Here is a 27,559-nt window from a genome sequence, read left to right as displayed (position 1 = left end):
CCTGGAGGGGTCATCACCTGGGGAGAAAGATGTCTCTGGTGGCAGCCTCGGAATGGACTAGCCTTTGAGCTATCAGTGGCCAGCACTCCTGGTTGCTAGGAAACGGAAAGCTTCAGTCCTGCCTCTGCCACAGAATTTTTCTCTGCGCCTTTCGTGTTTCCTGTCCCCATTGTTTATAGGTGCTAAGTCTGTGGAGGCAGAATTTAGTAGTGTTAAAGCATGTTGTTGCTCTCTTATATCTTAAACTTTTATGAATTTTGAAAAACACCGTAATAATTTTTTAAAATACCAGAAAGTGTAGCTGTTTTGGTAATTGTTATTCAGTTAAAAGCAACAGAGACTCACTTAAACTAGCTTAAACAGTGAGAGATTGTTTTAAAGGTATTGTGTGGGCCAAAATGTATCTCCCCCCTCTGTAGTTGTATAGTTGCAGTCCAAACACCAAGTACCTTAGGATGTGATACATTTTAGATAGTGTCTCTAAGAGAGGTAACTGAGGTTAAGATGAGGGCATGTGTGCCTGTGCTCGATCACTCAGTCGTGTCTGACTCATCACCAACACATGGACTGTAGCCTGCCGGGCTCCTCTCTCCGTGGGATTCACCAGTCAAGAGTACTGGAGTGGGTTGCCATTTCCTTCTCCAAGGGATTTTCCTGACCCTCTGGTCGAACACTCATTTCCTGCATTGGCAGGTGGATTCTTTACCACTAAGCACCTGGGAAGCCCAAAATGAGATCATTACGATAGGCCTTAACCCAGTATGATGGTGTCCTTATAGGAAAGGACATCTGAACGTAGATGCACGCACAGAGGGAAGGAAGAAGGCCCAGGAAACCTGGATCAGATTGTCCCTCTTGTCGCTCTGAAGGAACCCACCCTGCTGACCTCTTAATCTTAGACTTCTCACGTCTAAAACTGTGAGAAAACACATTTCTGGTCTTGAAGCCCCCCTTTGTGGTACTTTGTTATGACAGCCTCGGCAAACCACTGCAGGCATCTGAGAACAGTGAGGAGAGCAGAGTGAGAGGACCTCTGGGGCTGTGCTTGGACAGACTGGAGCCCAGAGCTGACCGGGGGCTTTGAATCCACGACGTCTCGAGAGCTCAGGGCAGCTGTTCCAAATCCTTGTCCTGGTCCTCTGCTGGCAGGATGGCCCAGCCACCCTCCATGTCTTTTCATTCTGTCCCATTGTAAACTACTCAAGTTTTTTCTTATTTTCAGTTCAAATTCCAAAGAATTTGAACAGATGATCTTTTCTTACTAGGCCGTAGTTTCATGGCTATGGACTCTACATGTCCTTGCAGTAGGATGCCCCTGTGCTCTCGTGTGTGACGAGCACGCACACACGATATGGCCAGCTCAGCCTCAGGGACTGTGGTGGTGGGCAAGTGCCACATGTGCTGTGTCTCAGGACAGTAAGGTGTTTACTTCTTTCTTGCAACACGTTTTTCAGATTTTAGAAGCAGACACTTCAAAAAAATTAATCCTTCCTCTATTTGTTTACCTACTGCTGTGACAAAATTGTAACCTAATTGATGTTTTGCAAATCTAGTTGTCTTCATTTGTGATTGCTTGAGGGGTTTGGATCCTGAGTTAACACATCAGCTCTAAGAAAGCATTTTGATACTATCCAGGAAATTTGATCGTTAACTGGGTATTAGAAAGAATTATTGTTAATTTTGATAGGTGTAACAGTGAATGTCCATTCTTACAAGAATGAGCACCCATGAGTCCTTTCTAAATCTAAGCTAAACTCTTGGGAATTCCCTGGTGGTCCACCACTGGTTAGGACTTGGCACTTTCACTGCCATGGTCCCAGTTTCAGTCCCTGGTCTGGGAACCGAGATCCCACAAGCTTCCTGGGGTGACCAAAAAGCTAAACTCTTGTACCATATTGGAGAAATCTCCTCTGGTCTTCAGCCCACAGTGCTGTTATTTTCATGGTGATGACTGCACGACCTTCAAGAAGTCACCTTTCCCCTAAGGCCTGTGTTTTCTTGTTGTACCATGAAGGCGCTAGAATCAGCTGATGCTCTCAAAGTGTCTTTGCAGATGTAACATTGATTTATGAATTGCTTATCTATTTGTATTTATTTTTCTTTATCTATTGCCTCTGTTTTCCCTCTACAAATACTTTCTTATTTTTAATTTAGCCATCAAGAAACATTTTGGGTGGGTCTCCCATTTTAATGCTCCTTTGCTTCTTGTAAGAAAGAAAGTATGAGTTGAAGCAAAAGTGTTGTGTTTAATGTCCATTCTAGAGGTTTTCCTGGAGATAACTCTTTCAGCTCTGTGTCTGTCTCATCATGCCCTATCTTTGGGTCCTAGATTCTCTGTTCCCAGACTGTTATGCTATCATTAACGTTATCTTCAAATACCTCTGTTGGTTTGGGAAGTGGCAACATGGTGGTGTTGGTGAAAGCTTTATGAGTTGCCACGTGGCTTGTTGCCTAGTTGCCTTTTTATCTCTGCAAAATGGAAATTACTAATACCCCACAAGATTTGGGCAGGAATTAAATGAGATACAGGGCAAGTACTTAGACTATTTAAGCACAAAACAATAAATAGTAGCCACTGTTTTTATTAGTGTTTTTGTCGAACTAATATCCCAGTTTTAAGTCCTGTCTTAATTCTGTCAAACAGGTCCTCTTGGTGATGGCTTAGATTGATGTTGATGGTGCCTATACACCAGGATTTCTCAGCCTTGGCACTATGGATGTTTGAGGCCAGGTGATTCTTTCTTGTGGGGGGCTGTCCTGTGACTTGGGGGATGTTAAGCAGCATCTCTGGCTTTAACCAGCCCTAGTTGTGACAACCAAAAATGTCACCAGGTGGGAAGTGGAGTGCAGAGTCACCAGCCCTGGCTGAGAACCACTGCGGTAGAGGAAGGATGCCACGGCCGGTTGCAGCCTTCTCTTGGGCACCCTGAGAACAGAACAGGGACAGCAGTACATTTGCAGGGGTTTTAGCTTTTTATCTGTGGTTCCAGGAAAGGTAGATGGATTCCACTGTCTCTTTTCTGATTCTATCAGATCAGTCTCTTATACTGGAAAACGGATAAATCCCTTTATGAAAATCTTCTAAAGAATTATTGATTTCTCTAGCCTGTGTGTCGCAGGCCCTGGCCCGGCAGCAACAGACAGCTATGCCCTCTATTGAAAGATCCAGTTTGGTCTTAGTTCTTGAACTTGGACAAGAAATAGCTCCACTAACCAGTATGTCTTGGAACTAGCCCATGTACTTGGCATTTATGTCAGGGCCTGCACAACCTTCTAGGGACAGCCCTCTCCCTCTTCCCGCCCTTTGCCTCATTGGCCTGCACTCACTTTCTCCACAGGGACAGTCCTGCTCTGAGCTCCCTCCTATGTGCCCTGGGCAGTCCTTTGCAGGAGTTGCCTCTGTTCTTTTGATCACTGAAGTAAAATGGTTTTGTTTACTCACTTGAATTTATACTAAATGAATTTTTCCTTCCCTTTTGACAGCTAGCTTTCTTAGTCTATTGCTTTCATTTTGTTATTTAGAAAATAAGATTTGATACTTTCTCTTTGCAATACAGTATAATAGGTACTGTTAGAAGATCAGGAAGATGATGACAGCAGTTTTTCTCTTCTCAAGGTTGTTCTTACCTACTCAAAAGAAGTAAAGCTGTGTGCAGTCAATTTCTGATGGAATATAGTAAGAGATACAAATAACTAGAATCGAAGGGCAGGTGTGATTTTGGAGTTGTACAAAGATCTTTAATAGAGCTTACTAATAGTGAATGGAGGTAATTTGGTATAGTGGAAGGAGCCAAATCTTTTGAGTCAGACAGTCCTGAATAAATCTGTTAAATATTTGGTGTGTGAACTTAGCAAGTTACTTAACCTCTTTGATCCTCAGTTGCTATTGTTGTGTGTATGTTTTCATTTGTAAAAGTGGAATAAATAATACCTTCTTGAGTTGTTAGGACGAGATAAGATAATTTTTAAAGTGGCCGGTATAGTAATTGATGCAAAGAAGATATAAAGTGAATACAAGTTCCTGCCGTGGTTGGAGGTGGGATAAAGATGTCATGACACCCAGAGAAACCACTTTGGCAGGCAGCATGACTTGGCTCAAGTCATCTCAGCCTAGACTCTGGACTCAGCTTTTTAGCTTCTGAAATTCTTGTCAGAGCACCTAGAATAGATCAAATTCAAGAGACTGACTCACTAAAATTTAAGAGACTGTGCATGAACCAGGATGTTGATTTGCAATCAGGACTATTCGTGTTTTTCATTTGGCCTTTTCATTTTTCCCTACCTGGGCACACCTTCTTGATGTTGAGTAGGGAAACCAAATTAGTAAAAAAGAATGATGGTTCGAGGAGGCTTCACAGATCAGAACAAGTGGAACTGGCAAATCTCTACAGGCATTTCACTGAAGAGGATGAAATATCCCTTCTTCTAAAAAGAACTGGGTGAAAGAGTGCTTCTCCATAACAGAACATGTTTTTCTAAATAAATACTAAGTTTATATTCATCAGACTCAGAGTTTCTCTCCTTTTATAGCCCATGTTCATCAGACTCAGAGTCTCTCTCCTTTTACAGCCCAGGGTCTGATGAACACAAAGGCATCTGGCTTTTGTTTTCTTCAATTCCATTTGGAGACTGTTCCTCTTCCGAATGATGTTTTTCTTCAGTTAGTGCCAAATACTGTTGGTAACACAAGCTTTCCCCGGTATGGTCTCATTCCTGGTATGCTGCCTTGAGATTATACCCAAATCTCCATGTTTAGCTTATTCCTAAAACACAGAATCATGTATTTACTGATATTTTGTGCATCCTTTCTACAGAAAACTCTCTTTTCGTCTCATTCATTATGTGTATGTTCTACTTGTTAAGTTTCAGTTTTTGAAGATTTTGGTGAGCAGTTGGTAGGGTGGTGCTGTGTAGTTCTCGTTCCCCATTACCAAAGGTTAGTGAGTAGTTAGTTAGTTTCCCAGTGCTACGGTATTAACAAGTATTACGTCAGACATCGGGTGTGTGAAACAAGCAAACTTAACGCCTTGAGCTGAGAGTTGTATCAAACAACTTCTAAAGTAACTTCCAACTATTTTATGATTTTAAAACCTGTTTTTATCTCTTTAGTTGATTTCTTGGCTTTAATAGAACATGTTTTTCTAAATAAATACAAAGTTTATCTTCATCAGACTTAAGAGTCTCTCTCCTTTTGCAGCCTGGGGTGGATCTTTAGATCCATCCTCTTCACTCGTATTCTTTTGTCGTTTCTTACTTATTTAGTATCTCATATATTTAATGAGTTTATCTTTTGCTGAAGCATTTTCCCAGTGTCAGTTATACCTTGCTTGCAATTCTGTAGTGCTGTCATCTAAAAAATAAATCCTGAGATCTTATAAACATGCACAGTGTTCTTTTGAGTATAGATTGTAATTGGTCTTTGAATCCTGCTTATATTTTGCATAATTTTTGCATTGGGGAAATTAATTTTTTCAATGTTCTTAACTATTTTCTTCATATATGGAAGGGTTTTTGATGGCCCAGATTTAACTTCCTTGTTTTTATGTAACTATCTTATCTTTGCAGTTATTGATGAAAATTTTCATTTTCAAACAGTGATTTTATTGGTATCGAATGAAAGTTGAGCAAGAAATGTTCACTTTGCTGCTGTTCATTTTACCATCTTCCTGAAACTCTTAATTGTTTTTCATGATTATTTGTCTAGTAATATGGTATATCCTGAATCATTTTAATCAGTATCTTATGAAATTGATAAATTAACTCACTGCTGGCCAGCGTAAAATCTTGTGTTCTTAGCAGCTCTTCATACATCAAGAAAAGGATGGGATTCAAGCAGCCATACAGTTCTTAGTGAGACATGTTCTTAGACCCTTCTCTGCACACAACCATGCAGTGCTCTCAGTGGGATGAACAGGAGACTCAGCTATACCCTCTGCCCAGACTTCAATTTAGCCCTGCCCCAGGCCTCTGCTTAATGTTTGACTGCTAAACAGAGTCAGTTTTCACCTCCAGACCCTTCCCTATTGCATTTGTAGAAGGTGGCCATTGTGTCTGCAGTGATTCTTGCCTCCTGATACTTACACCTTGTCGAGTCACTTCTAAAGAATAAAATACAGCAGAAGTAATGAGATGTCTTTCTGGTTATAGAAAGACTGCAGCTTCCATTTGGGGTGTTCTCTGTCACTTTATCTTGGATCCTCACTGTGTGTGACGCCAACTGCCCTCTCTTCCCGCAGAGAGGCCTCTGAGAGTGACCCTGAAGCAGGTTCTTCCTGTCAGTAGTTGAACTTGAAGATGACTGCAGTTTGCAGCAAGCAGCCTCTTGAAACACCGTTAGCAGGAACTACCTAGTTAAGTCTCCCTGATTCACAGACACTGAGAGATAGTAAATGTTGTCTCCAATTTTGGGGTAATTTGTTATACAGCAATAGATAGATAACACGCTGCGCTTGCCTAATGTGCTTCCACTGAAACCTGCTAGTCCTCCGAGTCCCTGATTTTTCTTTAGAACTCAGTCTAGTCCCAGATTGGATGGTTTTCACTGAATTCAGCCAAGGGCAAGGTAGTTCACCTCTCTGGACCCTAGCTGCTGCTTCTGTAGAATGTGGGGGATTGACTGGGTCAGGGATTTCCAGATCCCTTTCAGCCCTAAAGTTCTTTGCTTCTGTATTTCCCCAGGCCCCGACTCCAGTTTCATGCAAAAAATGAATGGGAAATAATAGAATCAACCAAACTTTATTCACATGGGGGACCTTGCTTTCCATGTTGACCTGTAGGAGACAAGGCAGCAAGCGGATCTGGCTCCTGAGGGCTGTGCCTAGAGGTAGCTGACCTGCTTCTTTCTTGCTGAATCTTTAAAATCTTTCCTCAAAATCCTCAATTTAAAGCATTTCCTCTTTCTCCCTCAGCTAGTTAGGGTGGCCCCAGGAATATGAGAGGCAGAAGCATTACCGGGAAGAACCTGGAGAAGTCTGACCTGGGGGTAGCAGAAAGGTCAGCATATGAGATGGCTGACTTCTCAATCCAAGACTTGTAGAAACTGATGTTTGTAAATACTCCAGGCTCGTTGATTCCGATGCAGTTTGATCCCCAGCTCATCACTCCTGCTAGAACCCAGAAGTCCTTCCCTATGCACATCAGGGGATCTCCTCTCCTGGCCTGAAGGAGAGATGACATATGGCTAGGCATGCACAGGGCAAGAGACTCATAGTTCAGCCAAGAGCTGTGGAGTCTGGGCCTGTCCCGGCACTCCTGGGTTCACCCGGGCCCACAGAGCTACGAGGACATGGAGGAAGCATGCTGGGGACAGGCGAAGCTCTGAGAGATGCCTGTGGGAAGGGATTCTTACTATACACCCATCTGGCTGCCCCACTGGGAGCCGGGAACAGATAGATCACAGCTTCACTGATGGGCTCGACTCCTCGTAACAAGCTTTCTTTCTGATATTTCTTGCATGTCTGGAGATCGATGAGGTGCACTTTTAGCTCCTTCAGTGTGTAAGGTGGTGTCATAGCTGTAAGGTCAAAAAGCAAAGCTGTCTTAAAAATTAGGAAGCAACTTTCAGCTTTGGATACAATTTCATGCCTTTAATTTTCAGGGATATCTCTGATTTCAAGTTTCTGCCCCCCATCATAGGCAGTACTCTTGATTTCTGGTTTGGCACATGGTCTCAAGGCTGCAGTCCCTAGGTCTGAACAAGACTAAAGGCAGTTGTTCTGCTCAGATACCACAGACAGCTGAAGAATTGATTTGAGAAAATGTACGATAATGAAGATGTGAGATTATGTTGTTTGGCTTTGACATGTACTTTTTATGTTCCATAGAACGTAAGAAGGTGGATCTGATATACTGAGAGAGTCAAGACTGCTGGTGTGTGAGATCCTCTTAGTCTGACTCGGGACCTGCTGAGGATCCATGCTCCTGTCTGCTTCCCCGTCTGCCAGCCCACACATTCTACCAGGTGCTGGAGGAGAACTGAGAACTCTCTTCTCATAATTTCAGTGCCTTGGCCTTTTCACCTTTAAGGTCTTCGCAGTATTGTGAAATAGGAGCAAAAGCTGCTGTAAATAAGCAGAGTAATGCTAGCAGCAGAAGTATGGAGGAAGCAGAGGGAAGCTGGGGGTTAGAGGAGAACTGAAGTCTGCAGTCCTTCGGATGAGTTGCTGGAGAGTGAGAGCACACCATGCCAGGAGTGGGATAGAGAGTAGGGGGAGGGAAGGTCAGTGGAGCAAACAGAGCTCAGAAAATCTACTTATCCTCACATTGGAATATCCCTGAATTGTCCCATCCCGTCACCCAGCAGGAGATTGCGTTCTTCAGCTGGACTGCTGATGTCGGGAGACAGATGGGCAGGACAAGGGGGCTGAAGGAAGGTGGGCGGGCCAGCTCTGCCACAGCGAGGGCACTAGATGCGTGTCCCTGGACATCGGGGTAGGGAATAATCCTGGACACAGGATGATCGTTGTTTTGATGCCTTGGTGACCAGAGACCTGAAGTGATCCCACCAGTACCTCATATTTCCTGGTGTCCTTAGGCCTGGGAAGAAGAGGAGGAGAAAAAGCAGCATGGGTGTCTTAGGCCTTAGTCCCAGCAGAGCCCATAGTTCTGGAGTTGGTATTTTTCACCTGGCTAATCATCGTTTCTTCAATAAGTGCTTCGTATCTCCTGAATATATAAATGAAACTTAGGCAGCATCTGGCTGTCATAGGGCTTTTGGTCTCAAGGGTTGTATGTCTATGTCAAAAGAGAGGGGTTGGGGGAGAGGGACGGAGGCAGAGACAACACACAAGTGAACAAGTATAAAATTTTTAAGCGTGAAAAATCTTATGAAGAAAATCAACAGGATTTTAAGGTAGAAAGTAAAAGATGAGGGAAGAGCCTATGAATTGGATCAGGGAAGGTCTTGTTGAACGGAGAACCTTTCAACTGAGTCCCACAAGGCAGGAGTCAGCCATGTGAAGAGCTATAAGGAAAGGCAATCCAGAGGAAACAGCATATGCCAAGGCACTGAGGGTGGGAAAGAGCTCGGCAGTTTCTAGAAATAGAGATAAACCTGGAGTAGAATGGGCTGATGTGGAGATAAGCAGATACCTGGTAATTCATGGCTTACAAATTTTATTCTAGGTTCCCGAGCAGTGACTAGAGGATTTGAAGGAAGGAATGACATGATTTTGCTTCTGATTTAAAAAAAAAAAATCACTTTGTTGTGTGTATAAGTGTAGCAAAAAACAGTTGTTGTGATGTGGATGAGCCTAGAGCCTGTGATACAGAGTGAAGTAAGTCAGAAAGAGAAAAACAAATACTGAATATTGGTACTGACGAACCTGTTTGCAGCGCAGGAATAGAGGCAAGATATACAGAAGGGACTTGTGGACACAGAGCGGGAAAAGAGAGGGTGGGATGAATTGAGAGAGTAACATGGATATGTACACTACCATGTGTGAAACAGACAGCTAGTGGGAAGCTGCTGCTAACACAGGAAGCTCAGCTCGGTGGTCTGTGGTGACCTTGATGGGGGACACGTGAGATGAGGGGTTGGGAGGGAGAGGATGTATGTATACGTATGATTGATTGACATGATTGTACTACAGAAACCACAATGTTGTACAGCAATTATATTCCAATTAAAAGAAAACCTATTATGCTGTTGCAGTGGTCCAGGACAGCTGTGCTAGAGTCAAGAGTATTTTGTGGAAGTAAAACTGAAGAATTAGGTGTTTGCAGTGAATGTTGGACACAACTGAGTGACTGCACTTTCATGCATTGGAGAAGGAAATGGCAACCCACTCCAGTGTTCTTGCCTGGAGAATCTCAGGGACGGGGGAGCCTGGTGGGCTGCCATCTCTGGGGTCGCACAGAGTCGGACATGACTGAAGCGACTTAGCAGTAGCAGTGAGTGTAGAGAGTAAGGGGAAGTGAGGTTTCATATTTCTGAGCAACTGGCTATGTTATCGCGTGAGACGGGAAGAAAGGGAGAGAAAGGTTTGGGATATTGGTGGCGGTAGAATTGTAGTTCTCATTTAATCAGGTTGTCTTTGAGACAGCAGTGAGACAGCTGAATAGAAATGCGTTAGAACTAGAGTTAGGAGCTGGTGATGGAAATGTGGGTGCTCTCAACCAATCTATGACCTTTTAAACCACAGGAATAGGAGGGCCATCTAGAGAGCGGGAAGAGGGCTCAGAACCATGCACCCAGAATGCTGTCAAGATGTGGGTAGAGAATTAGATGGGGGAGGGTGGGAAACTTTTTTAGACGTTCATTTCAGTCAAGATGATTTTCAAATGTGAGGAGACCTGCCTAGTACTGAACTGAGAGGTAGGGCAGGAACCATTCGGACTTAACTTCTGAGAAACAGGCACTGTTTCGGGCAGTGCTGGACAAACTCCTCTGCCCTTAGCCCAGCAGCCCCAGTCACCCACCTCCCTGATGGGTCTCCCCTAAGCAGAGCCCGCAGTCACCGGAAGCAGCTTGCCACTGTCAGCAGCCACTGCTTTGAGATGAGGGAGGCGGCACAGACGTGAGACAAGCCCTGGCGGATGCTGACCTGCCAGGGCCACAGCCCCACACTGGCCTCCAGGCCGGAGACGATGCCAGATAAAACCGCGGGCCACCCGCAGACGGCCGAGAGAGGAGAGAGGCCTGGAGGCCGGTGTCCTCTCCTCGGCACCAGGCCCCTTCCCGTGCTCCCCGGGCACGTGGACCCTGACGGCGGTGCCTTACTTGATGTGAGGAGATCCTCGGGTTCCTCCTCATCTGTGCCTGGAGAGAGAACGGGGGCGGTGTGGGGGACCCCCAGGATGGCTTCTTATTTACAAGGGCCCCTGAAGCCCCCGCCAGGACTCTCCTCACCCCAAGAGTTCACCTGAGACCCCCAACAGAAGAGGCAGTAGGAAGACGCAGCCCGCAGGGCCCATGTTTCTCTCCTCAGAGTCTCCTCCCTCCTCCTGCTTTCTGGACTCGGATCCCCGGGCGAGATCCAGGGAGCAGCCGAGGAGGGGGCCGGAACCGCCTTCTCCTCCTCGGGCGGTCCGGGGCTTCCCTCTCTTCTTCAGTCCGCACTCTGCCCAGGCGGGATCCTGCAGGGTGCGGCCGCAGGGCCCCCTGCTGCCCAGGCGGACCAGGGTGCGGGGGCTCCTGCCGGTGGGGGGAGGAGGGGCAGAGGGGATGGGTGCTAGGAGGAGCAGGGCTTGGTTGGCACAGAGACCCTGGTGTGGGCCGAGGCGGAGTTCGCAGGCTCCCTCTGCCTCATCCGTCTCAGGGGCCCGCCTAGTTGCTCCCACCCGCTCCCACTCCCTGCCCCCCAGGCACTCGCCGCGCCAGCCAGTAGTGACCTGAGGCAAGTCCCTGAACTTGGGTCACGAAGGGCTGTGCCGAGGTCTGCCCCAAGTCCTTGGCCTTGAGAATAGCTACAGGACTGATAAGATAAAGAGGAAATAAGCCAGTCAGTTAGCTGACCAATATGTTCTGCTTTCTCACTCGCCCTTTTGTACTTGGGTCTTTACCTGTTGTAATTGAGTCTTTGGCTTCCTAAGTCAGGGAATACTTACTGGGTCTTTATGGTGTACAAAGTATGGTGCTATAACTGTGGAGCAGATCTGTAAAGGGGCAGGCATCGTGGGGGTGCCTGCCTCCAAGGAGCTGACACTCTGGTCTGAGAGAGGTGGAATAAGGAAGTAACTGGAGATTTTGACTTGTACTTGGTACCTTATTCATTACAAAAGAACGTGCGGGTGGCTCTGGGAGCCGAGGACAGAGCACTGTGGGCTGGCCCAGGCTGTCAAGCCTCATTCCTGGCTTCACCACAGACTGATTTTTGAGAACTTTTGTTCCTTGGTAGTTCAGATGATAAAGAAACTGCATGTAGTGCAGGAGACCCAGGTTCCATCCCTGGGTCAGAAAGATTCCCCTGGAGAAGGGCATGGCAACCCACCCCAGTATTCTTGCCTGGAGAATTCCATGGACAGAGAAGCCTGGCGGGGTATAGTCCATGGGCTGGCAAAGAGCTGGACACAGCTCAGCCACTAACACTGGCACTGGCTGATCCTAGACAAGACATATCACCTAAGTGCTGAGCAAATGTTAGTGCTGTTTTTAAAAACATGGCCATGACAAAGCCGGAGAAGGCAATGGCACCCGACTCCAGTGCTCTTGCCTGGAAAATCCCATGGATGGAGGAGCCTGGTGGGCTGCAGTCCATGGGGTCACAAAGAGTCGGACTGAGCGACTTCACTTTCACTTTTCACTTTCATGTACTGGAGAAGGAAGTGGCAACCCACTCCAGTATTCTTGCCTGGAGAATCCCAGGGACGGGAGCCTGGTGGGCTGCCGTCTATGGGATCACACAGAGTTGGACACGGCTGACATGACTAAGTAGCAGCAGCATGACAAAACAGTTACTGAGACCCTAATATTCCATATCAATTTCTTGGCACAGAAGGGCATCATGAGTACGTTAAAAATGAATGAGATTAGAAGGCCTATAGAATAAGGAGGAGAGATTATACTTCCAAATATCAAGGATGGGATTATTATAATTACTGAAATAGAGAATTAATTTAACTTGAAGCTTTCAAGAGATCAAGGCACAGGAGAAAAATTGTGATTAAAAAAACAGGGTGAACTTCCCTGGTGGGTTTCCCTGGTGGCTCAGACAGTAAAGAATCCATCTGCAATGTGGGAGACTTGGGTTTGATCCCTGGGTCGGGAAGATCCTCTGGAGAAGGGAATAGCAACCCACTCCAGTATTCTTGCCTGGAGAATCCCATGGACAGAGGAGCCTGGTGGGCTGTAGTAACATGGGGTTACAAAGAGTCGGACACGACTGAGCAACTAAGCACAGCACATAGCACACTTAGCTCACATCTCATATCTTATCTCATCTGAGAATAAGAACTGTACCCTTTAGTCAGGAAATAACTTTTTTCCCATTGCCAGTTAATTCAGTGAGTTTCTTACAATATTGTAAAAAGCACAGAAGTTAACATAGTAAGTGGCTTTATAGGTGACTGAGAACATTTCTTGTTTTTTATATTTTTTCTCACAAATAATGATGTCATCATTTTGAGTCATGGTAAAGTCATGTCTCTGATGAACTGAACTAACTTAAAAGAAGTGTTGCTATTTTTTGTTATGTAGCTTGAAATAAAAGTAGAATTTAGAGAAGATTCCTCTTTCCTCTTTCAGATAACACTCTCCCCAAAGCACTCTCTGTGCTTTGGGGAGGTCCACATTCGCTGCATACCCTTTGGACTGTCTTGACTTTTTATTGACGTTTTATTTCCTAAATAAGATAAAGAATAAATAAAGGTTTCCTAAGGAATCTGTCTCATGTTGCTGCTCTGTGAGAGCCCACCTCAGCTTTACCTGATGGTTGGCTGTAGGAAGGACAATCCAGAGTAAAAAAAAAGTACCCAGATCTCAAGATATCAAGTCTCTTCTCTCCCTGTTTAGAACAGATAAGGTCTCGGAATAGAAAGCAAAATTAATTATGGCCATAAGGCCAGCAGTTAAATATTATGATTAAGGTATTAATGTGTATAATTAATAATGCAGACAATTAAAGATTCTACAGAGGAAAGGTCAGTTTATTATCAGTTATAATTCAAGTTGGGGTTGTTTGTTTTTTGGTTTACAAAAAGAATAAACTAGTCCTATAAATGTTGAATTGATTCTAAACAGTTTAACATGATATTACAGAGGCTTGACAATATTTTATGTTTGCATAACATTGTCATCTACACAGTGACTCTGGGAAGGGAGCCTGTTTTCATCTCTATTTTATAAATGAGGAAACTAAGAACCTTGGGGGTTATACGACTTAACTAGTTGTACCATACTGTGCACTAGCAAAGCTGGGAGTTGCTTCTGTTTCCTAGTCTAGTGCAGGTGCCAGTCGCTCAGTCGTGTCCGACTCTTTGCGACCCCGTGGACTATAGCGTCCATGGGATTCTCCAGGCCAGAATACTGGAGTGGGTAGCCTTTCCCTTCTCCAGGGCATCTTCCCAGCCCAGGGATTGAACCCAGGTCTCCTGCATTGCAGGTGGATTCTTTACCAGCTGAGCCACCAGGGAAGCCCAAGAATCCTGGAGTGGGTAGACTTTCCCTTCTCCAGGGGATCTTCCTGACCCAGGAATCAAACCGGGATCTCCTGCACTGCAGGCGGATTCATTACCAACTGAGCTAACAGGGAAACCCTCCTAGTCTAATAATCAGATTTAAATCTAGATTTTTTGATTCATGGTCTAGAGCTCTGCCTCGGCACTACAGCACCTTCCCAAGTCCAGGAGACAGAACTCATTTATTCAGCAGTCATGTCTTCAATGCCTGTGCCAGGTACTGTCCCAGAATAGAAGTATGATGACATAGAAAAGGGGCTTCCCTGATAGCTCAGCTGATGAAGAATCCACCTGCAATGCAGGAGATCTGGGTTCAATCCCTGGGTTGGGAAGATCCCCTGGAGAAGGGATAGGCTACCCACTCCAGTACTCTTGGGGTTGGTAGAGAGTCCACCTGCAATGCAGGAGATCTGGGTTCAATCCCTGGTTGGGAAGATCCCCTGGAGAAGGGATAGGCTACCCACTCCAGTAATCTTGGGGTTGGTAGAGAGTCTGCCTGCAATGCAGGAGATCTGGGTTCAATCCCTGGGTTGGGAAGATCCCTTGAAGAAGAGAAAGGCTACCCACTCCAGTATTCTGGCCTGGAGAATTCCACAGACTGTATAGTCCATGGGGTTGCAAAGAGTCAGACGTGACTGAGCGACTTTCACTTTCAACATAGAAAAAGCCATCATGGATTTTTTTATTTTAATTTTAGGTCAGATATGACAACTTCTTAGAAAAGTTAAACAAGGTGGGGTTGCTGGAGTGGACATCACTTTTAAATACAGTGGTTCAGAGGAGGCATCAGTGAGGTGATTTCTGAGTAGGAATCTGAGGAGAGAGGCAGTGAACCAGGGGGTTAACTGGGGCAAAGGGATTGAAGCCCAGAGTGTAACTTACAAGGCTCTTGAGCAGAGGTATGTTTGGGATGTTTGAGAAACACTGAAGCTACAGCAGAGTGGGCAACGGGCTCCCATGGTAGGAGTGAGGTCAAACTGGGATAGGGTCACACCACATGGACTCTCAGAGACTACTGTAAGGCCTTTGGTTTCTACTTTAAGTAAAATGGCAAGATTTTGGCCTTACAAAGTGTCCTACTGGGTACTGAGTTGAGAATGGTCAGGGTAGAAACAGGGAGTCCAGTCAGAAAACCATTGCAATAATTTGGACAGGAGGTGATGGTGGCTTTGGACAAGTCCATGGAGGCAGAAGTGATCAGAAGTGGAAGATTTTGGTGGCATTTTTAAGGCAGAACCAGTGAGACATGATGATGGATTGGTTGTGGGTGGGAGTCAATAATGACTCCAAGGTTTTGGGCCTGAGCCCGCTGAAGTGGAGACTGTCCATTTACTGAGCTGGGGCACCTGGAGGAGGAGCAGGTTGTTGAGGGGTAGAAGTTCATTTATAGGCACGTTTAAGGCACTCGACAGATTGTCTAACTGGAGATGTCCACTAGGTAAGCTGAATATACGAATCTGTAATCAGGAGATTGCCACAGACTAAAGGGCTAGATTAGGGTGGTGTCACCATGTCATAGTATGTAAAGCCAAGAGTTGAGGTCAGGTTGCCTAGGGAATGAGCATAAATAAAACCTTCTGTGAGTTTTAAGGATTGATCAGACCAAAGTTTAGATGAGATAAGCAGGAATCGATAAGAGACTAAGTGGGGAGCAGAGAGGAAGGCTGACGTAGTATTCTCGAAGCCAAGCGCAGAAAGTGTTTCAAGAAGGAAGAAGTGATTGGCTGCCGAATGCGGCACACAACAAGCAACCATTGGATTTGGTATCATGAAATGAATTCAAGAGGAAGAGGAAAGCTTGGAGATGGCAAATATTCAGGCATTTTTTAAGAGTAATCAGCTGGCAGAAGAGCCTGCGTGGAACAGCGTTTCTAGTTTTTGTTTTAAGATGAGAGAAATTATGTCATGTTTGTGTACTAATGGAATTATCTGAGAGAGAGAGAAATTGATGATGCAGGAGAGAAAGTGGGAGAATTGCTGAAGTTGTGTCCCTGAGACAGGAGGGGACTGAGCGTAACTCACTGGTTGAGGATGAGGATGCTTAGATCGGAGCACAGACCCGTCTTTCCTACAAGAGCACAAGCAAGCATGTGGGCACAGATGCTGGTTGGTGGGAAATGTGGTGGTGGAAATTGTCTACCGATGGTTTTCATTTCCTTAGTGAACTAGGAAAGAAATTATCTGCTGAGGATGGGAAGGGAAGTGTTGAGGACTTAAGAAGACGTGAACCGAGTGTGGGAGATGAATGGACCGGAGAAATAGCAGTGTGACTGCTGGGCACAGAAAGTACCCACTTGAAGTGAAATTGGCAAAGTTGTGTGTTTACACACAGTGTTTTTCAGCAAAGGGATGGAGGCATGGGGGGAGCAGGAGGGTGACTAATCAAGTTGAGAATTTCTGATGATCATGTGGTGAAGTGGGAGGGGAAAGGAATGATTATAAAGATAAATCAGGAATTTAAACTGGAAAAGAGGGAAATTAAGAATGGGGAGGCTAGAGAGTCAAGTGAGGTAAAAAATCAGTGGATTATAAATCCTAATGGTACTTCCCTGGTAGCTCAGAGGTTAAAGTGACTGCCTGCAATGTGGGAGACCTGAGTTCAATCCTTGGGTTGGGAAGATCCTAACGGGGTTGAAAAATACTGGAAGTGTATTTTTCATAAGAAGTATAAGATAACGTGTTCTGGGAAAGTGAAATGCTTCACATTGAGATCGTGGAGAGGATGCAGTTTTTGGTGATGCCGAGGCCAGAGAGGACCACAGAGGTAGTGTCTGAGGCTGAGTGAAAAGATCATTTAGTTCTGAAGACGGATTATGGTGGAAAGGCAGTGACTGTCTTATCAGGAGCATGCAGAGGTCTGAGGCTCTTCTTGCACTTTACCTGAGCCCTTCAGAGTAAGGACCAAGGCCCCAGGCTGGAGAGCCACTGAAACTTGAGGCTGCAATGCGTCCATTGGTTAGTGGACTTTGTTGCCTGATCTTCAGCTGTGATTAATCTAACCAAACTGCTCCTTTTTTCGCTACGGTTTTCCATTCAGTTCATAAAACTGCCCTGAAAGACACAGTTAGGTCTAGTGCACATGTGAACAGAGAGAACGCCCCTTCTCTCTTGGCAGGCAGGCAGATGGGAAGAAACCGAGAGTTAATAGTTATTATTAAAATGTTAATAGGCTTGGTTCCCTCTTCTGCTGCATGCTAAATATAATGTATGATTGGTTTTTTCCTTTATCATTATTGAAAATTTAGATAGTAGAAAAATGTATGAAGTAGAGTTTCCTTCTCATTTCTCTACTTCTAGTAAGTCGTGGGTTGTTTTTGAACATCATTCCAGGTCTCTCTTTCTGTCCTTCTTTCTCTTTCTGCTTATGCTTATGTATTTGTGTGGGGTCCTTGTCTTTCTGCCTGTACTTATATATTTGTGTGGGGTTTGTATACACATATCCGTGCAGATGTATATTTACATCACAGAATAAAGTGGAAGTATTCTTTTATGCAATGTAACTTTTCCTACTCAAACTTTTTCTACTTCCTGTGCTCATATGTACCAACCTAATTACTTTTCTTTAGAACAGCTACATAGCAGTACACAGTATAGAAATAGTATAATTTGAAAATTAGGCCGAAAAAATGATGCCCTTGTTGATTGGACACTTAGGTTTCCTTTATTTTCTGCTATTACAAAGTATGCTAAATGTATGTGTGTTCTTTGTTACTCTTCCTGCATACTTGGACGTTGCTGTGATATGAATTGTCCTGACGTGGAGTTGCAGAAGGACAGACAGCATGTTTTAGCGTGTGTCAGTCTTTCTGAGACAGCTTTGAGAGCGTGCTGGGCAGCATGCGCAGTGGAGCCCGCGCATGGCCTCCACTCTGCCTCTGGAAGCTGAGGTGGAGAGACCCCTCCTTTGTGGAGGAGGCCAGACGCTTGGCCTCCACTCAGCTGGAAAGTATCCAACAGCGCCTGAGGCAGCCGGTGTGATGCCCTTCCTCTTTGACCTTTAAGAAGCAAGAGTCAGCCCATGAAGTTACCTGCAGAAGGAAAAAAGAAAACTCTAATCTCTATTGCAAAATCATCCTCCAAAGAGCTGGCCCCCGTTTATTATGCCTGAGGGCATCTCTTCCCACCTCCTTCATACTGGTTGTTTGTCTTCCCACCCTCTCCAGTTCAGCCAATCTGATAAGACCATGAGGAGAAAATACTTTAACCAGACAGTACTGTAATAATTGGGGGGAATAACTGAAGTTGGGAATAAGAAAAATAGCAAGGTAGTTTTATGCTTATTCCTTATGCAGAGTATGGAATATTAATGCTTCTCCAAATTCTGAGACTTTGCTAAAACAAAGCAGGCCTTAGCCAACACCTTAGATAGGAAAGTGGACAGAGGCATGGCTGGAGATTAATAGAAGTCATAGAAATGAAAGGACAGAACTGATTTCTTTTGTTTCTGAAAATGTTCCCAAATCTATTTTTTTAAATAAGTTTGCAAAGACTTCAAGTCTGCTGGTAAACCCTGATAAAGAATTGATTTCAGATTTTATCTAAGTTTAATTCTGAATTTCTGGTGAGTAAATTGGAAAGAAATTTTGTATCAGTAATCAGGTTTCCAGATCTTTAAACTTTGACCTTTTTTGAAAGGAGAGACCTGTAAGAGTACATAGTGTAGGTTTTGTACTGCTTTTTCAGATTCTCATGGTTAGTCTATGGGCTTCTGGGTGGGTTAGTGGTAAAGAATCAGCCTGCTAACGCAGGAGCAGGAGGCACAAGTTCAATCCCTGGGTCAGGAAGACCCCCTAATGGCCACCTACCCCAGTAATCGTGCTGAGATAACCCTGCGGACAGAGGATCCTGGTGGGCTACAGTCCATGGAATCACAGAGTCAGACGCAACTGAGCATGCTCGCATGCTTATTCTATATTTATGATCTTGTAAAAGTTATTTCTTGATGACTGATAGCTTTCTGATACTTTTCCAGAGAAACATTTAAGTTGTCAGTATGAAACTAGAAGAGCCAAGTATAGTTGTTTTTCTTTTCTTTAACTAAGAAAATGTATTTTAGTGGTGTGACTTTGACAGATATGATGAGGATATACCCAGGATGAAAGGTATGTACAGACTCTGAATATGTGTAAGAGGATATGTGTGTTTTGGTTACCTTTATTTTGGATTCGTATCTGTCAGCAAAATAATTCCATAGCCTTAAGTGCTTTATGGTTGGGTTTTCATGTAAGTGCATATCTGTTTAAAATGCAAAACAGCCTTGTAATATGCTCTTAAGTGTCTTTGAGGCTCACTTTATGTCTTTATGGAGAAGATGATAAAAAAGTAACAGATGGCCAACAAGGATATTGAGTTGACCGGGAAGCAACTGAATTTAGTTACCTTTGTTCCAGAACTTAAGAAATTTAAATCAGTATAAATTCACTTCAAGAAAAATGTTGAGAGTATGTTTCCTCTGAAGCGTGTGTGTTTCGGTTTTTTCCTAGGTGGGGGGTGGGGGCAGGGCAGGGAATGCTGGAAAGGAAGGAGGGAGGGAGAGAGGGGGAAGAGGAATCAGATAGACTGGAGCCCATGTTTATGGTTCCACACTCAGTGCTATTTCTACTGCTCGAAGAGTCTATTTTCTGTTGACCTTTATTAGAAGAAATTCTTGATACTCAGGAAGTTTTGCTAACCTTAGAGTCTAAATATGCTTCTGACGGCATTATGCATGTTTGAACATGTAAAAATATTTTCTTGGTAAATTAAGTTTAATCTCTTACTTAATGTTCCCTACTGTATGGGGAGAACTTTGAAGCAAGGATCAGAAATCAGATGACACTAATGCTTCCTAATTAGAGAAATCTCTATTCAGTGCTAACTAAAAATATATTGGCTGGACTTCTAGTCAGCTAGGCTTAATTCTCAGCACTAAATTCCTGAACATTATGGGTAAAACACTTTGTTCAGTTTAGAAGTAGCTAGGCTATTATTGGGGCGGGGGGCAGGGGGAAGCAGTTAAGAAAACAAAAATCATTTAAAACTATCTTATTGTTAGAAAATATGGGTAACATGAAATAAAGAAGAATGGTAATCTCTGATGTGTCTGGAGGCAGGATGATCGTATTTTAGTATTTTCTTCCTATTGCTTGCTGCCCATGGGCTATGAAAAATAAGTGTTTCTGGAAGTCTCAGCACTGAAGATAGGGAAATGGGAACAGTTATGTTGCCTTTTTTCCATAGGTACCAGGTAGCTTTAAAAGAGCAACGAGAAAATTATACCACTTCTGCACAGCACCACACTGCTTTCGCAAAAGTAAAGAGCTTTCTAATATAATATAGTCACAGTATATGCACTTCAACTGAAGATTTGACTCTGCTGTTTTATTTAATCCATGTAAAATAGATGCAGGGACTTCCCTGGTAGTCCAGTGGTTTTTAAGACTCCCAGTGCAGAGGGCTCAGATTTGATCCCGGGTCAGGGAGCTAGATCCCACATGCCACAACTGAAAGATCCTGCGTATTGCAGCTAGGACCCAGGGTGCCCAAATTAGTTATATATATATATATATATATTTGTGTGTGTGTGTATACATATATATATATATATATATATATATAAGATGCATCTGCTCAAAAATTTTAGTTATAGACTTATACTAGTAAGACAAAATGGAGGGGCTGGAGGTCACAGCAGGGGTTGACTCTAAGTGGTCAGAAGAGATCTTTTTAGGGTGTTGGGAATGTTTTAAAATGATTGTAATAATGGTTGTACAACTCTGTCAATTTACTAAAAATGATTGAATTGTGTACTTCAAACAGGTAATTGTATGGCCTGTAAATTATGCTTCAGTAAAGCTGTTAATGTTTTTTAATGAAAGGGAAAGTACGTGACCATAGCTGGCCCTGGAAGCCAGAAAATCTAAAAGAAAATTTATTATTGATGAAGCCGAGAAATCTGTTCAAAATCCACCCTCCCTTCTCTCTTCTTCAGGTTTACAAGGCAAATCTGTCACACCTTAAGGAACAAATCATCCCAGTATGATTTTGAACTGTTGTTTAGAAGATAGAAAATGAAGAGCAGCTTTCATTTACCTTTTTATGAAGGGAAAATAACATTGACATTGAAACATCAAAAAGATATTTCTCCTAAAAGAAAACCAAAGATCAATCTTGCTGTGAATATTGAAACAAAAATCTTTGGAAGAAAGATTACAGAATAGAATTCAGTATCGCATTTGAAAAGTAACATACAAAACGGCAGTGTAGGACAGTCCTGAGCAGTCCGGGTTCTGGAGGTGGACAGGCTTGGAGTCTCAGTGCCAGGACCCAGCTCTGGGACTTCAGCCATTCTGCTCAACTTCTTTCTTTTCTTGTCAACAAAGTGGGACCAGTAAATAAGAGAACTTACTTCTTAGGGTTCTTGTGAAGGCTGTGAGTAAAGCACTTAGGAAAGTGTCTGACACCCAGTAAATGTTGGCTATGACAATAACTGCATAGCTTATAAAATCTTGAACATGTCAGAATTTGTTATTCTTCTATTGTTGACCATTAGATTTGCTGTTATAAAGAAGAGTGCAGTAATACATATCTTGTTATGGAAATTTCTCTCACTTTTCTGTTTCTGAACATAGAATTTTAGGAGTAGATTTTAGAGGAAAAAATCATAAACTTAAAAGTGTTTATTGACGTATAGTTGACTTATGTTGATTTCTGCTATGTATCAAAGTAATTCAGTTATACATACATATATTTTTCATATTCTTTTCTGTCATGGTTTATCTCAGGATACTTCCCTGTGCTATACGATAGGACCTTGTTGTTTATCCCTCTGTATATACTAGTGGCTCAGATGGTAAAGAATCTGCTTGCAATGCTGGAGACCTGAGTCTGATCCCTGGGTTGGGAAGACCCCCTGGAGGAGGACGTGGCCACCCACTGCAGTGTTCTTGCCTGGAGAACCCCACGGACAGAGGAGCCTGGCGGGCTGCAGTCCATGGGGTCACAGAGTCGGACACGGCTGAGCGAGCAAGCACGGGTGCAGGCCCTAACTCCCAGCCCTCCCGTCCCTCAGCCCCTCCCTCTTGACAGCCACAAGCCTGTGCTCTGTGTCTGCGAGTCTGTTTCTGTTCTGTAGATCAGTTCGTTTGTGTTGTATTTTAGATTCCGCCTGTAGGTGATAGCATGTGGTATTTGTCTTTCTGCTTCTGACTGACTTCACTTAATATGACAGTCTCTAGGTCCATCCATGTCACTGCAAATGGAATAACTTCATTTTTTTTTAATTTATGGCAAAAGCCATAAACTTCTTAAAGGCCCATATTGCTCTCCAGAAAGAGCACACCCCTTCCAACAGATGATGGTAAGAGTGTCTGTATTTACATTACTCCCACTAGAATTGGACATCATCGTTGCAAAGAAAATCTGAGGTAATTTGTTAAGTCCCAAATAGAATGTAATCATTTATATCCTTCATTTATTGAGAGCATACAACACAACTTTAACTCAAACATTGTCCCAGTTAAGTTCAATTAAACTCAGTCATGTCCGACTCCTTGTGACCCCATGGACTGTAGCACGCCAGGCTTCCTGTCCATCACCAACTCCCAGAGCTTACTCAAACTCATATCCATTGAGTCAGTGATGCCATGCAACCATCTCATCCTCTGTTGTCCCCTTTCCCAGCATCACGGGCTTTTCCAATGTCTTTTCTTCGAATCAGGTGGCCAAAGTATTGGAGTTTCAACTTCAGCATCAGTCCTTTCAATGGATATTCGGACTGATTTCCTTTAGGATGAACTAGTTGGATCTCCTTGCAGTCCAAGGGACTCTCAAGGGTCTTCTCCAACACCCAGTTCAAAAGCATCAGTTCTTCGGCACTCAGCTTTTTTTATAGTCCAACTCTCACATCCATACATGACACTGGAAAAACCATAGCTTTTACTAGATGGACCTTTGTTGGCAAAGTAATGTCTCTTCTTTTTAATATGCTGTCTAGGTTGGTCATAGCTTTTCTTCCAAGGAGTAAGTGTCTTTTAATTTCATGGCTGCAGTCACCATCTACATGTATTTGGAGCCCCCCCCCCCAAATAAAGTCTCTCACTGTTTCCATTGTTTCCCCATCTATTTGCCATGAAGTGATGGGACTGGACACTATGATCTTAGTTTTCTGAATGTTGAGTTTTAAGCCAACTTTTTCACTCTCCTCTTTCACTTTCATCAAGAGGCTTTTTAGTTTTTCTTCACTTTTTTCCATAAGGGTGGTGTCATCTACATATCTGAGGTTATTGATACTTTTCCCAAATATCTTGATTCCAGCTTGTGCTGGAATCAGCCCAGCATTTCTCATGATGTACTCTGCATAGAAGTTATATAAGCAGGATGATAGTATACAGCCTTGACGTAATCCTTTTCCAATTTGGAACCAGTCTGTTGTTCCATGTCCAGTTCTAACTGTTGCTTTCTGACCTGCATATGGATTTCTCAGGAGGCAGGTCAGGTGGTCTGGTACTCCCATCTCTTTAAGAATTTTCCAGTTTGTTGTGATCCACACAGTCAAAGGCTTTGGCACAGTCAATAAAGCAGAAGTAGATGTTTTTCTGGAACTTTCTTGCTTTTTTGATGATCCAGCGGATGTTGGCAATTTGATCTCTGGTTCCTCTGTCTTTTCTAAATCCAGATTGAACATCTGGAATTTTTCGGTTCATGTACTGTTGAAGCCTGGCTTGGAGAATTTTGAATATTACTTTGCTAGCATGTGAAATGAGTGCAATTGTGCAGTAGTTTGAGCACTCTTTGGCATTGCCTTTCTTTGGGATTGAAATGAAAACTGACCTTTTCCAGTCCTGTGGCTACTGCTGAGTTTTCCAAATTTGCTGGCATATTGAGTGCAGCACTTTCACAGCATCATCTTTTAGGATTTGAAATAGCTCCACTGGAATTCCATCACCTCCACTAGCTTTGTTTGTAGTGATGCTTCCTAAAGCCCACTTGACTTCGCATTCCAGGATGTCTGGCTCCAGGTGAGTGATCACACCATCATGATTATCTGGGTCATGAAGATCTTTTTTGTACAGTTCTTCTGTGTATTCTTGCCATCTCTTCTTAACATCTTCTGCTTCTGTTAGGTCCATACCATTTTATGTGCCCATGTTTGCATGAAATGTTCCCTTGGTATCTCAAATTTTCCTGAGGAGATCTCTAGTTTTTCTGATTCTGTTGTTTTCCTCTGTTTCTTTGCATTGATCACTGAGGAAGGCTTTCTTATCTCTCCTTGCTATTCTTTGAAACTCTGCGTTTAGATGCTTATATCTTTCCTTTTCTCCTTGGCTTTTCGCTTCTCATCTTTTCTCAGCTATTTGTAAAGCCGCCTCAGACAACCATTTTGACGTTTTGAATTTCTTTTTTTGGGGATGGTCTTAATCACTGCCTCCTGTACAATGTCATGAACTTACATCCGTAATTCTTCAGATACTCTATCACATTTAATCCCTTGTATCTGTTTGTCACTTCCAGTGTATAATTGTAAGGGATTTGATTTAGCTCACCTCATGAACTCCTTATTGCAAAATTCAGACTTAAATTGAAGAAAGTAGGGAAAACCACTGGACCATTCAGGTATGACCTAGATTAAATCCCGAAATCAAAACATTATCTCAAAACACTGGAAACCCTGAAATATAGAAATGTTGTTAGTGCTCCTGGAGTTTTCATTTTCATATTCAAATTGTATATGATGTTAGAATATTTACCTTTTGTAGCTTTGCTGTAGCAACTTAATCTGATGGAGAAATTTTCCTAAAAACATTACTTAAAAAATACTCTACCAAAACAATTGCCACCAGGGAAGAAAAATTTATTTTCAGCTTTATTTTATTTATTTATTTTGCCTCCCAAGACAGTTTTGAAGTTATGTGTCTCTCCAATGCTTCTCTATATTGTTCTTTCTCCAGGTAACCTCATTCCAATCTTTCGAATAATTTTTTTTTTTTTTTTTTTGGTCATGCCCCCACATGACATGCAGGATCTTAGTTCCCAAACCAGGGCTTGAACCTGTGCCCCATGCAAAGGAATCACATAGGCTTAACCACTGGCCCGCCAGAGACGCCTCTCAGTTGCTTTGGGAACTGAGAGTGGGTCCCATCTCTGAGAAGGTGTCATAAGCCTGCACTGGGCCAATGTAACTCCATCCATTTAAATCCAAAGTTAGATAACTTTCCATCAAGAGCAAACCAGGAATGTTTATGCTCATCTACAGGGAACAGGTATCTCTGTCCCAGGACTGTCTAGCAGAGCCTTGGGTACAGTCACCACTAAAAGCTGGGAGGGCGAAAGGAACCCGTCTCTGTCCTAGATGTAGTCTCCTACAGGCTTGACACTACAGAGGGAAGAATCCCTTTTCCTGGAGTAGAGCTTTCATCTGAAATCTTGCCATATAGCAAAGTCCCCTTAGTCTTTCCCTAAGAAACAAATTAACAGGGAGGGAGCTATGTCTTGTTACACTTTTTACTCAAGACTTGAATGAATATATTAGTTTTAAGACTTTAAATTAGAAAAGTCAGCAGTGATAAAGTTCCTTACCAGCTTAATTATTCTTGTATATATTTTAATTCTGTTTAACAGAAATTGCTCCTGTTCATGTCTTGTTTGTTATAATTATGTTTTAGAAACAGATACACCCATTGACACTTGGTTAACATTTGAATCCAATATTGAGAATGTTCTCTGTACAGATTACTTTAAATTGGATAGTACAATTGAGAGGCAGTTCTGATGTACACTTACTTACAGCTCAGGCTCTTCCAGAATGTACATTTCATTTGACATATGTGTCTTATGGCCTCTGACTATAACACAGTATGGTTAAGCCTTTTAAAAATAAACCTTGCATTTATGTTTAAATTTTAGTTTTAAATCTCCTTTTTTCTTATTGTTTCCTTTTAATTCTTTTAGTTGGAGTATAGTTGACATGCAATATAATATTAGCTTCAGGTGTACAACATAGTGATTCAACATTTAAATACATTACAAATTGACCATTACAAGTCTAGTAATCTGTTACCATACAGAGTTATTACAGTATTATTGCCTGTGTTCCCTGTACTGTACATTATATCCCTGTGACTTATATACTTTATAACTGAAAGTTTGTACCACTTAATCCTCTGGCCTATTTCATCCTCAACCGCTTATTGTTTTTTCTTTAAGATAATTCTGAGAAAAAGTCATTTCTGCAATCTTCAGATGCAGAGAGAAACAGTTTAGAATCAAGTATTAGCATCCTCACCCACCTGCCAATGCAGGAGACACAAGAGACAGAGGTTTGATCTCTGGGTTGAGACTATCCCCTGAAGTAGGAAATGGCAACCCAAATCCAGTATTCTTGCCTGTAAAATTCCATGGACAGAGAGCCTGGAGGGCTACAGTCCCATTGGGTTGCAAAAGTCAGACGTGACTGAACACATACAGACAGACGGACAGACAGACAGACAGACAGACAGACAGACAGACACACACACACACACACACACACACACACTCATCCTCCTTTCTTAGCCTATTGCGAATTCTATTTTCCGTAGGTTAATTTAGGGCTTCCCTGCTGGCTCAGAGGTTAAAGCCTCTGCCTGCAATGCAGGAGACGTGGGTTTGATCCCTGGATTGCGAAGATCCCCTGGAGAAGGGAATGGCAACCCACTCCAGTATTCTTGTCTGGAGAATCCCATGGACGGAGGAGCCTGGTGGGCTACAGTCCACAGGGTCGTAAAGAGGCGGACACGACTGAGCGACTTCACTTTCACTTTCACTAGGTTAATTTGGATGTTGAGCTTTCCCCCATGCCCTATTAAAGTTTTAAACAATTTCTCTAAAATTTAAAGGTATGATTCCACCAGAATCATGTATTGGGGTGTCTTTCAACTCAAGAAAATCCTTAAGCATTTTCTTTTTTTTAAGATGTGAAATGATTCTGTGGCTTCACAGTCAGAGTCGTTGTCTTATTTACTATAGACTCTTAAAGGTAAAATCAGCTTTTGTTTCCTTGTTATTAAATTTAGGAGCTAGTAGCTATTTCAGTAACCCACAAAAATCACTTAGCCTCCCTACTAATGTCTGCTAATGTCTTGAAGATATGTATGTAACACTGTGGAGTTTAAATTCCACAATGCATCTTGAAAATCCATTGAGTTTTTCACTTTTTGAAGAGGAAGTATTTGGAAATACACTTCCTGTTCACTTCTTACAAGGATTTGAAAATCTGTTTATGGTTTGTCTCCTTTTTAATAGTGATTCTCAAACCACATCACTCGTTCTTCTCTAAGTTTATATGAAAGAAAACCGTTTTCCTCAGTACTCAGGGAAAGAGTAATAAATTGAGGGTTTTTGAATATTCAGTTCTTCTCCAACAGTTGTGATGCATTAACTTAGGAAATAGCTTTGGAAACACATGGTATAGATCTAATATCTCATG

The 27,559-nt window shown here is 43.0% G+C and overlaps 1 protein-coding gene and 1 long non-coding RNA gene across 6 annotated transcripts in view; one reads left to right on the top strand and one right to left on the bottom strand.

The window, feature by feature from the left end:
- Window positions 1-27,559, top strand: part of SH3D19 (SH3 domain containing 19) — a 213,584-nt gene that overhangs the window by 43,671 nt on the left and 142,354 nt on the right. The gene's annotated exons all lie outside the window — the stretch shown is intronic.
- On the bottom strand, window positions 6,720-9,815 carry LOC106503010. The gene is made up of 2 exons (XR_001919413.1): window positions 8,262-9,815; window positions 6,720-7,513 (listed from the first exon to the last, which is right to left on the bottom strand). It is a non-coding gene; the product is annotated as an uncharacterized LOC106503010 (long non-coding RNA).

This window comes from Capra hircus, chromosome 17 (genome assembly GCF_001704415.2).
Source record: "Capra hircus breed San Clemente chromosome 17, ASM170441v1, whole genome shotgun sequence".
In the NCBI taxonomy this organism is placed as follows: Eukaryota; Metazoa; Chordata; class Mammalia; order Artiodactyla; family Bovidae; genus Capra; species Capra hircus.
This window is presented reverse-complemented; position numbering and strand designations above follow the sequence as displayed.